General features: G+C 36.7%; 1 non-coding gene across 1 annotated transcript; it reads right to left on the reverse strand.

The window, feature by feature from the left end:
• Positions 1–4,268: 4,268 nt before the first annotated feature.
• On the reverse strand, positions 4,269–4,464 carry LOC138888872 (U2 spliceosomal RNA). The gene has a single exon (XR_011406442.1). It is a non-coding gene; the product is annotated as a U2 spliceosomal RNA (small nuclear RNA).
• Between the last annotated feature and the right edge of the window lie 6,685 nt (positions 4,465–11,149).

Below are 11,149 nucleotides of genomic sequence, written 5' to 3' on the forward strand. Positions count from 1 at the left end.
TTGGGATCTTGTAGAACCAACTGATGGGGTTAAACCCATTGGATGCAAATGGATCTATAAGAAAAAGAGAGGTGTAGACGGAAAAGTACAAACTTTTAAAGCAAGGCTTGTAGCGAAAGGGTTTACTCAGAAAGAAGGGATTGACTATGAGGAAACCTTCTCGCCCGTAGCCATGCTTAAGTCTATAAGGATTCTCTTATCCATTGCTGCTCATTATGATTATGAGATTTGGCAAATGGATGTCAAGACAGCTTTCCTTAATGGAAGTCTTGATGAGTGCATCTATATGATGCAACCAGACGGTTTTATGGAAAGTGGCAAAGAGCACATGTTGTGTAAGCTTAAAAGGTCCATTTATGGACTAAAACAGGCATCTAGGGCATGGAACACTTGTTTTGATAAGGCGATTAAAACTTTTGGTTTTGATCAGTGTCTTAACGAATCTTGTGTATACAAAAAGTGGGATGGGGACAAAGTGGCATTTTTGATCTTATATGTAGATGACATACTGCTCATAGGAAATAATGTGGGCATGTTGAATTCAGTTAAGCAGTGGTTGTCCACACATTTTGATATGAAAGATTTGGGAGAAGCGGCTCATATCCTTGGGATCAAACTCTTGCGAGATCGCAAGAAAAGGATATTAGGCTTGTCCCAAGGTCTTTATATTGATACAATACTCTCCAGGTTTAGCATGCATGATTCCAAGAAAGGATTCCTTCCTTTCAGACATGGAATTTCTCTATCTAAAGATCAGTCTCCTAAGACTGATGAAGAGATAGAAAAGATGAAGGCGGTCCCTTATGCATCAGCTGTGGGGAGCCTCATGTATGCTATGTTATGCACTAGGCCTGATATCTGCTTTGCCGTTGGCGTTGTTAGCAGATTTCAGTCTAATCCTGGGAAAGAGCATTGGACGGCGGTTAAACATATAATCAAGTACCTGAAAAGGACTAGGGATTACATGTTGATCTACCAATCGGATGACCTGGTACCTATTGGGTATACTGATTCGGATTTCCAATCAGACAGAGATTCTAGAAAGTCTACCTCAGGTAATGTGTTTACTCTTGGAGGTGGAGCCATAAGTTGGAGGAGTATCAAGCAAACTTGTGTTGCTGATTCCACCATGGAAGCCGAATATGTGGCAGCCTCTGAGGCAGCCAAAGAGGCAGTTTGGCTCGGTAACTTCCTGAGAGAGTTGGGTGTGGTTCCTTCGATTCAAGCACCAATTACGCTTTACTGTGATAATAGTGGTGCGGTTGCAAATTCAAAGGAGCCACGAAGCCATAAGAGGGCAAAGCACATTGAGCGTAAATATCATTTAATTCGTGATATAGTGCAGAGAGGGGATGTAGTGGTCACCAAGATTGCGTCAGAGAACAACTTGGCAGATCCGTTTACTAAGAGCTTACCACAGAAGACTTTTGATAAGCATGTAGAAGGAATGGGTGTCAAAATTGTAGACGCATGGTTATTAGTCTAAGTGGGAGATTGTTAGAATATACTATAAGCCATGCGTATTGTTATAGTATTCTTTATGAACAATTATTTATTTACTTGTTTAAATTCAATAAAGTTTCATTTTAAATAGATCATGTGTTGGTTTGTGCGTCCATTGCTTACATAGTAGATGATTTAGTGTATAGAGTTTAGCTTATACACGGAAGATTAAATCATCGGTTCTTGTAAGACATAAAAGTTAATGTTCACAATCTAATGATGGAATTGGACAAATCATCGGAATGATTGTAGCACAAGATTAAATATAATTTATCTTAATTATGGGAATGGTTTAATTCCAACTTCTTGTGCTAGTACATTTTGTATGTATTGAACGGATCAAGTAGAGATGAGTATTTTATACTGACTTTATAAAATAATTTCTCTAGTCCATTTAATGTACTTATACTCTTAATCCTGATATAATTATTATTAGCTGTGTATGTCACTTGTTGTTTTGATTTATTAAAAGGCGAGATTCTTTCGCGAGTCAATAAGCCTGGTAAATTGGATAACAATGATATACATTGGCGAAGTAATAATTAGTTGATGGAATCCATGTCTCAATTTTGAGATTGATGATACTCCTTTATGAAAGCTTATAAGTTTTCATGTGTAAACCCGGCCGGTGGATTTTGTATCCGACACATGAAATAAGTTAAGTGTAAGTCTAAAGGAAGTAATCAATAAATTAAATAGTCAGTAATTTAATTTGATTGATTAGTATCTGAATCTTAACATGGGGAGTTAAATAAGGTTTTATGGAAGAATTTCGAAATTGAACTAAGGAGTGCAATTACGAATTTTTAGTGGAATAATTCGTAATTTATTATGATGGAAATTAGTTTCAGAATTTCGAAATTAACATCATAATAGGAAGCCTTGTTAATTAAATTCTGTGGTCCCTACTGTGCCTAAATAATAGAAAATAGTGGAAACTGTTACTTAGTGGGAAAGAAAACGTGGAAACCGTCCCTTAGTGGGAGAAGGAAACCTAACAGGTTTTGAAAACGGTTTTGACCTAAAAAACGCAGCTATATATATGGATATAAGGGCTGGACGTTTTTGACATGATTCTGACTGCGGTTTCTACTAGAATTTTTCCCACACAAAATTCTTTTTTTCGGTTATTGTTTGGGTAACACAGTAGAAGACTGTGGAAATCTGCTAGTGTGTTTTCAACTGAGGAACTGGAGAACGACCTAGATTTGTTGTGTTTACGCTTCAAGAGGTAATCCTAAAATCTCCATACATGCTAGTTGTTTAGATTACACGTGAATAAGATTCTGTTATTGCTTCCGCTGTGGTATATATTCCATCAGGGTGAAGAGACCTGGCAGTATAAAATTGTCAGAGAAATATATACAAACAACGTCAAAGTTCTTCTATTTCTTTCTTCTTTTAGAGAATAGATCAATAAATATCCTCTTCCTTCAAAGAGATTGACAATTTTTGAAGTGCAATCCCAATTCCAATATTGACTCTCTAAATATTTCAGCAATATTTTATTTATAGCCAAAAAATAACCAATTTGGTCGAGATCTCTCGCCAGATGAGCCTATACCGGCTACCGCTATAAAATGTCCACCAAAAAACAATTATTGAGATTAAGTTATACACATTGTTAGTGTCAAGAATCTTTTATATTGTCATATCACTCGAAGAATATTTATAGGTAAGCCTCTGCTTAAAATATGATTTGTTACAACGTGTAAAGATGATGTAAAGTTCCATATATTGATAAGTAACAACGAGTTATCAGCTTTCTCTGTTCCTTTATTTATTTATTTTTTAAAATTGTAAAAATTAAATAAAGAAAGTATAACCAATTAACAACTTGAGGTTGTGACAAGTTCCTCAAGACTAATCAATGCACATTTATTTATTGCTATTCAGATTTTCACATTTGGCCATTCTACTAATGGATGTTAATTTGATTAGCTGTAAAGGAAACCCTCAAGAAATAGATATACTACGCTAATTGCTATCAAATACATATATAAATAGACTTTCATTATCCGCTCGAAATATTTAATGAGTTAATTGGTGTGATCGAACTGGTTTGTTTTTAATATTAAAATTTTATCTGCTTTGATTTTATAAAATAAAATTTTGAGAAAACATGTGAAGTAGGGGCGTCAACCTAACCTCACTTAACAGAAAATAGAAAAAACAAATATCACCTTTACATAAACGTATAAACGCATGAAATATAAAAGACTAAAAATCATCAAATTTTATATTGTACTTTTTCCTTTAGATAATGCTAAAAAGAAGCGATATATTTGGAACACCTTTATTCATTTTCGTTCAAAAAAATAAATAATAGATTGTATAGTCATTATATTGATTTGCATCAAGTCAATGAAACCAAAAATACCCATTCATATAGTCATATAAATAAATTTTATTTAGCTTGGATTTTGTTGTTTGTAATAACGCACTATTTCATTGTTATACGACTTTTGAAATTTGAATAAAATCCCACATATTGAGGAAAGTTCAATGTTAATTAGATATACCCACAATAGATAAGCTAAAGGTTTTATGTGTGAACTAGATTGGATGTAGATATAAAATGAATGGGGTGGAATTTAGTTATCATCGCAAAATTAAGAAATTTGATTTACCGCGAGATTAATGATTCTTTTGACATTCATAACAACATTTAAATAAATGAAAAACATAAATCAATTAAGAGAGAGAAACATTTAATTTTTAGTGGGACCAAAGAGTTGGGCCAGATAAAAATTGTACTAGGGTTGGTGGGGTGCGCCAGGCCCATGCTGTAGTGCAACACATAGGCGACGCTCGAGAGCCCAAGTAGCAAGCTACTTTAATAGACTCTCCTCCTTAAAAAATTGAGTTAATATCGTGTGGGCCGATGACCCACATATCAGATATTAAACTGATAAGAACAGATACTACACTTGATCTTAGCCAAAAGGCCGAGAAAGGTATGCCGTGAACAGATTTTTCTGGCCCATTTTATACGAAGCTCGTTCCTTCAGGTTCTGTTAAAAATCCGATGTGGGACACAATATAGAGGAAATCATATGCTCAAAAGAAAAAAGGAACATACGTTCAAGGAAATAAATCCCAAGAAATATTTGATAAGAATTGGGAAAGCATAAAGAAAACTGAGAGGGAGAAAATCATAACACTCTTCTTTTTTCTAGGAAAATTTTATATTCCATATCGTAGTGGCTAACTCTTTTAAGAGAAGTAGTAGGCTAGTAGCTTCTATTTGTGTATAGAGAAAATAAGAAGCTATAGAAAAACTTACAGACTTAAATCATTTCGTTCTTATTTATTTAGCACCTTCTTCTTCGCTAAAAAATATAAAGACAAAAAAATCTTATTTCTCGTATTTTCCTTTACTTTTCTAATGGAATATAGTAGTGTGTATAATAAGATTATATTCATTCTCGCTGATTTGGGATAATAGTTGAAATTATGTGGCCTTTAGGTGTGTTTGGTATGAACGAAAATATTTTTCAGAAAATGTTTTCTAATTTTTCCATGTTTGGTTGGCTTAAATATTTTGGAAAATATTTTCCTTATGAACAATGGAGGTAAATGTTTTCCTTATCAAGAGAAGGGAAAATATTTTTCAAATTTTTTTCTCAACCTTTCCCACCCACCCCCTCTCCATAAAAAGCTTTTTTTTTCAATTTCAATTTTTCCGTTACCACCTACCTACTACCCCTCCACCCCACTGCACCCCCTCCCCCCACACCGCAAAAAAAATTATTTTTTATACCTTAATTTTTTTTTAAAATTTCAAATTTCTGTTTTATTGTTTTTTTGCACCACACACCACCCACCCCAACCCAAACCGCACAAAAAAAAATTGTAATTTAAATTTCTGCTTTTGTCGTCTTACTCCCCACCCCACCACCCACCCCCCGAAAAAAAATATTTTTTAAATATATTTTTCAGTTTTTATTTTTTATTATTTATCGGTTTAAAGGTTCAAAATTTTACAAGTTCCAAAATTATGAATTCGGAGGTTTATGCATTTGGAAGTTTACGGATTTAGAAATTATAAAGTTTACGGGTTCGAAATTCCGCGGTTTTGAAAGTTTAGCGGTTCGAAAGTTTATGAAATTTGTGGATTCGAAAGGTTGTTGGTTTGAAAGTTTATGATTTCATGTTTATTATATCTAAATTATTTATGAATACTCTTGAGAAGTCATTTTCTTTAATTTGCGTACCAAACCCCGAAAAATAAATAAAATTACTATTTATTTTCCAAGAAAATATTTTCACGGAAAATATTTTCCACGAAAAACATTTTCCTTTGTACCAAACACACCCTTTTCCACGGAAATCCATGCCTTTGACATTGTGAGAAAGGGTACAGTAAAAAAATTATGTGTAACTCGTTCTTTTGCTTAACAAATGGATAAGACGGTGCTTAACCCGCTCCTCTTTTTTTTCGTCACTCATTCCGTTACTCGATCGTATTAACAAAGTAATGTAATTAGTAATAAATGGATTAATAATATAGCAATTATATAATGCGAACAATGATTATTTTCTTGCTGAATGTTTAGTTGGATATACGTATATATTACTCCTTCCATCCGAAAAAAATGCTTTTTTGGATTTCAAGAGTCAAACTTTTTAATTTTAACTATGAGTTCAGTCATAAAATCTTTAAGTTATTTTTTTAAAATAAAAATATATTTTTGCGAACCACATTAAAAGTATTATAAGTCATAATAATTTACAATTCAAAATATTTAAAAGACGTATGAAAAAATGATAGTCAACAGAATAACTCGTTTGACTCTTGAAATTCGAAAAGTATCATTATTTTTGGATCGGAAGGAGTAATATACAACGTGTACTATAAAGAATTTATTTGCTTTAAGCAAAATAACCTCTCTTTTTAACTATTATGCGAGTTAACTTGGTCATTCTAGAATCATTAAAATATGTATTACTAACACCAACATATATATATATATATATATGTGTATTACGGTCAAACCTCTCTATAACAGCCTTGTTTGATCCGATATTTTTTGGCTGCTATAGTGAAGTGTTGTCATAGAGAATATGTTATAATGTAATATTAAAATCGATTTCGAAAAAAACTTAGCTTTTATAATGAATGGTTGTTATATAGATATGTTGTTGATGACGTCCAAATTCACTACTAAAAAGTAAATGGATACAGTCGCATACAATATAATTTATCTAACTATGAGTCGGGGTCGAATCCTACAGAAAATAATATGTACGCAATTAGGCATGTAAGAGAATTATCGCTTATTATGCTAAGTCAAACACTTAGAAAAGTTTGAGAAAATATTATAACTAAATGTGAAAATGAAAACTAACCTAAAAAGCAAGTAAAATGATTAATGGTTACAAGTATGGATGCACGGAGAATTACACTCAAGTAACGATCCAATGTATTTTACGATTTTACAAATATAAGCGAGTTTATGTTAATTAGCCTCGGGTAATAATTCTATATTAGCATATTTCAAAAGACTAACAAGACTTCCTAATTGAATTTTTTCTAAAACAATTAAGAGATTAAGCACACCCGAATATGACTACAAATAGTTCAATCCTATCCCTAGGTAGTGTTCTGAGGCCTTGAAAACCTCATTTAGAGTCACCTCGATTTGTGTGCGCAGTCCGGGCGCGTAACCGGAAAGCTTAAATATGAAATTATGTGGAAAATGATAAAATTTGGTTATAAAATGAGTTAATTTGACTTCGGTAAACGTTTTGGGTAAACGGACCCGGACCCTGATCTGACGGTCCCGGAGGGTCCATAGGAAAATGTGGGACTTGGGCGTATGCCCGAAATCAAATTCCGAGGTCCCGAACCCGAGAAAAGAATTTTCAAAGGAAATTTTTTTCTGAAATTGTTTAAGGAAATTTGAAATAAAATTTGATTAGAACATGATGGTATCGGGCCCGTATTTTGGTTCCGGCGCCCGGTACAGGTCTTATATATGACTTAAGACGTTTCTGTGGAATTTGGTGAAAATGGATGTCATTTGACGTGATTCGAACTTAAATTGCAAAAAATTAATGTTTAAAGAAGTTTTTAGAAAATTTCATTAATATTGGGATTTAATTTGATGTTCATGATGTTATTTTGATGATTTGATTACACGAATAAATCCGTAAAATATTTTTGAAGTTTTGTGTACACTTGGTTTGGAGTTCCGAGGGCTCGGGTGAGTTTCGGGTAGGTTCCGGGGTGTCTTAGGCCTAAAAAAACAGAGTTGTTGCAGGCCCAGAGGGGTGGAGGACCTCTGAATAGGCCAGTGCGGTCCGCACGATATGGACCGCGGCCGCGGAGGGGCTTGTGCGGCCGCACTAGATTATGTGCGGTCCGCGGTGAAGAACAAATTCACTGGTCCAACTTCGGAAGCCTATATCTTGTGATCTACAATGAATTTTGAGATGATTCAAAAACAAAAGTTGTAGCACTTCGTGTCTAGTTTCCAGAAAGATAAATAATTCATAATTTGGACATTTGTAGAGAAAGTTATGGCCAAAATACTAAGATTTTGTATGGTACGCACAGGGCATCTGAGGGCAGTATATTTAGACGGAATTTTCAGTTATTTTTCAATTTTTAAGACCCCAAAAACATAAGAGGCAATTTTTCAAACAACATTTCTACTCCAAATCAATTGTAAGTCGTTTTTAACTAGTTTTCTTCAATCATTAACATCTTTTAACATGATTTCAACTTCAAATCAATGATTTTCATGGGGGAAATTGTGTGTTTTGGGTAGAACTTAGGTTTTTCAAATTGGGAATTTGGACCTCGATTTGAGGTCCGATTTCAAAACAAATTATATATTTGAGTTCGTGGGGGAATAGGTGATCGGGTTTTGGTTCGAACCTCGGATTTTGACCATGTGGGCCCGGGGGTGATTTTGACTTTTAGGTAAAACTTTGGAAAATCTATTTTTCATACATTCAAATTGATTCATTTAGTATTTATTAATATAATTAAGTAACTTGTGGCTAGATACGATCGAGTTGGTGGTGGAATCAAGAGGTAAAGCGATAGTTGAGGCTTGAATTGCATTCGTGATATCGAGGTAAGTGTCTGGTCTAACCTTAGCTTGAGGGATTAAGAGTTGAGTCATATTTGCTATTTGCTTCTTGTTGAGTACGACGTATAGACGTGGTGACGAGTATCTATACGTTGGTGTCAAGCATGATCGTGACTCTTAGATTGATACTTGTTGTATTCTTGAATGTTACTATGGTTGAAATAGTGAGTAAATCCTTGATATTGAGCAAAGACTTAGTTTGTTTATCTTGAAATCTACTTATGATTGAGAAATGGTGGTATTTGAGACGAGTAAGAGTTGAGTTAAGATTGGTTATAGCTGATTCTCCCTTTTCGGGACGTATATACTTGTACTGCTGAGTTTCCTTGTCGGGGTAGTGTAGTCTATTGTTGATCCCTTGTCGGGACGGTTAATTATGATTATTGGTGACTGTATAGTTGGAACGGGCTGCGCGCCGCAATAGATATTATATCGGATCGGGTTGCACGCCGCAATAGATATTATATTGGATCGGGTTGCACGCCGCAACAGATATTATATTGGATCGGGTTGCACGCCGCAACAGCTATATATATATGTGGATCGGGTTGCACGCCGCAACAATGTTAAATGATAAGGTATCGGGTTGCGCGCCGCAATAGTATTATTATTGTATCGTTGTAGATATTGAGTTGCCCTTTCATATTTTATTAAGTTTTTGTTGGTCTTGATATGTTTCCCCGAAGCATGTACCCCCTCCCATTTTTAATTTCTCATTCCTATTTATTTTTCGCCATATATTATATAACTGCACAAGTTTATCTGGAGTCTGGTCCTAGCCTCGTCACTACCCCGCCGGGGTTAGGCTAGGCACTTACCAGCACATGGGGTCGGTTGTGCTGATACTACACTCTACACTCTGTGTAAATACCGGAGCGGCACTTGATCATCAGTAGTAGGGGAGCCAACCTTCAGTCCACCGGGACACCGAGGTAGCCTTGTAGGCGTCCGCAGGCCCGGCGTCTCCTCTATCTTTTATTGTGTTTTGTTATCTCATGTATCCGAGACAAACAATGTTATTTTTCCTTCAAACTGTTGTATGTAGTACTCTTAGTAGTCCGTGGATATTGTGACACCAATTTCTGGGTAGAGGCATATGTTGACTTTCGAAACATTTTGGTTTTATATCTATTTAAGACTTCCGCTTAAATCTCATATTCTGTTGTTATTTAGATGTTTATCTCTTGTTAATATAAGTTGTAAAAAAGGATTAAAATAGAAGAGTTAAAGATTTCTAAGTTCGTGTCTTGTGTAGCTTCTACGAGTAGGCGTCATCACGACTCCCGTGAGTAGGAATTCCGGCTTGTGACAAGTTGGTATCAGAGCTCTAGGTTACATAGGTCTCACAATTCACGGACAAGCTCAGTAGATTCTGAGGGATCGGTACGGAGACGTCTGTATTTATCCCCCGGAGGCTATAGAGTTAGGAAAAACTTCATATTTGTTCTTTCATGACGTGCGGTTCTGTTTCTCAATGCTAATTGAATTTCTACTCTGTTCTTTTGCAGATGGCAAGAATACGCGCTTCCTCATCTACTGCTCAGCAGCCCGATCCCCCAACAGCAGCTCCCATGAGGGGCAGAGGGCGAGGCCGTGCCAGAGGCTGAGGTAGGGGTAGAGCTCAGCCCCAAGCAGCAGCCCTAGTAGCGGAGCCTCAGGTTGACTTTGATGACGAGCTTCCGGCCCCAGCAGCTCCGGTGGGCTCAACTCAGGTCCCGGAGGGATTTATTGCTACCCTAGTCCTTCAGGATGCTCTTGTCCGATTAGTAGACCTCATGGAGAGTGTCACTCGAGTGGGCTTGCTTCCTGTAGCATCAGCTGTCTCTTAGGCTGGAGGAGGGGCCCAGACTCCTGCTACTCGCACTCCGGAGCAGGTATCTCCTCAGATTTAGACTCTAGCAGTTCAGCTAGTTGGAGCAGTTCAGTCGGGTGTGGTAGCTCAGACCGGTGATGGAGCGGCTATGTCTGTCGATGCTTTGTGGAGGCTGGATAGGTTCACCAAGCTCTTCACTTCCACTTTCAGCGGTGCATCTACTGAGGATCCCCAGGATTATCTAGATAGCTGCCACGAGGTTCTCAGGAACATGGATATTGTTGAGACCAATGGGGTTGATTTTGCTATATTTCGCTTGTCTGGATCCACCAAGACTTGGTGGAGGGATTATTGCTTAGCTAGACCAGCCGGATCGCCAGCCTTGACTTGGGAGCAGTTCGCACAGCTATTTCTGGAGAAGTTTCTCCCCATTATTCAGCGAGAGGCTTATCGGAGGCAGTTTGAGCGCCTCCAGCAGGGTTCCATGACGGTTACCCAATATGAGACCAAGTTCATCGACTTAGCTCGCCATGCTCTGTCATACTTTCTACCGAGAGAGAGAGAGGGTGGGGAGGTTTATTGATGGTCTTATTCAGTCGATTCGCCTTCAGATGGCTAGGGAGGCTGGGAGTGAGATCACTTTTCAGGAGGCGGCCAATGTGGCCCGTAGAGTGGAGATGGTCCTGTCGTAGGGAGGTGGTCATGGGTCGGATAAGAGGCCCCGTCATTC

The sequence above is a fragment of the Nicotiana sylvestris genome, chromosome 3 (genome assembly GCF_000393655.2).
Source record: "Nicotiana sylvestris chromosome 3, ASM39365v2, whole genome shotgun sequence".
Classification (NCBI taxonomy): Eukaryota; Viridiplantae; Streptophyta; class Magnoliopsida; order Solanales; family Solanaceae; genus Nicotiana; species Nicotiana sylvestris.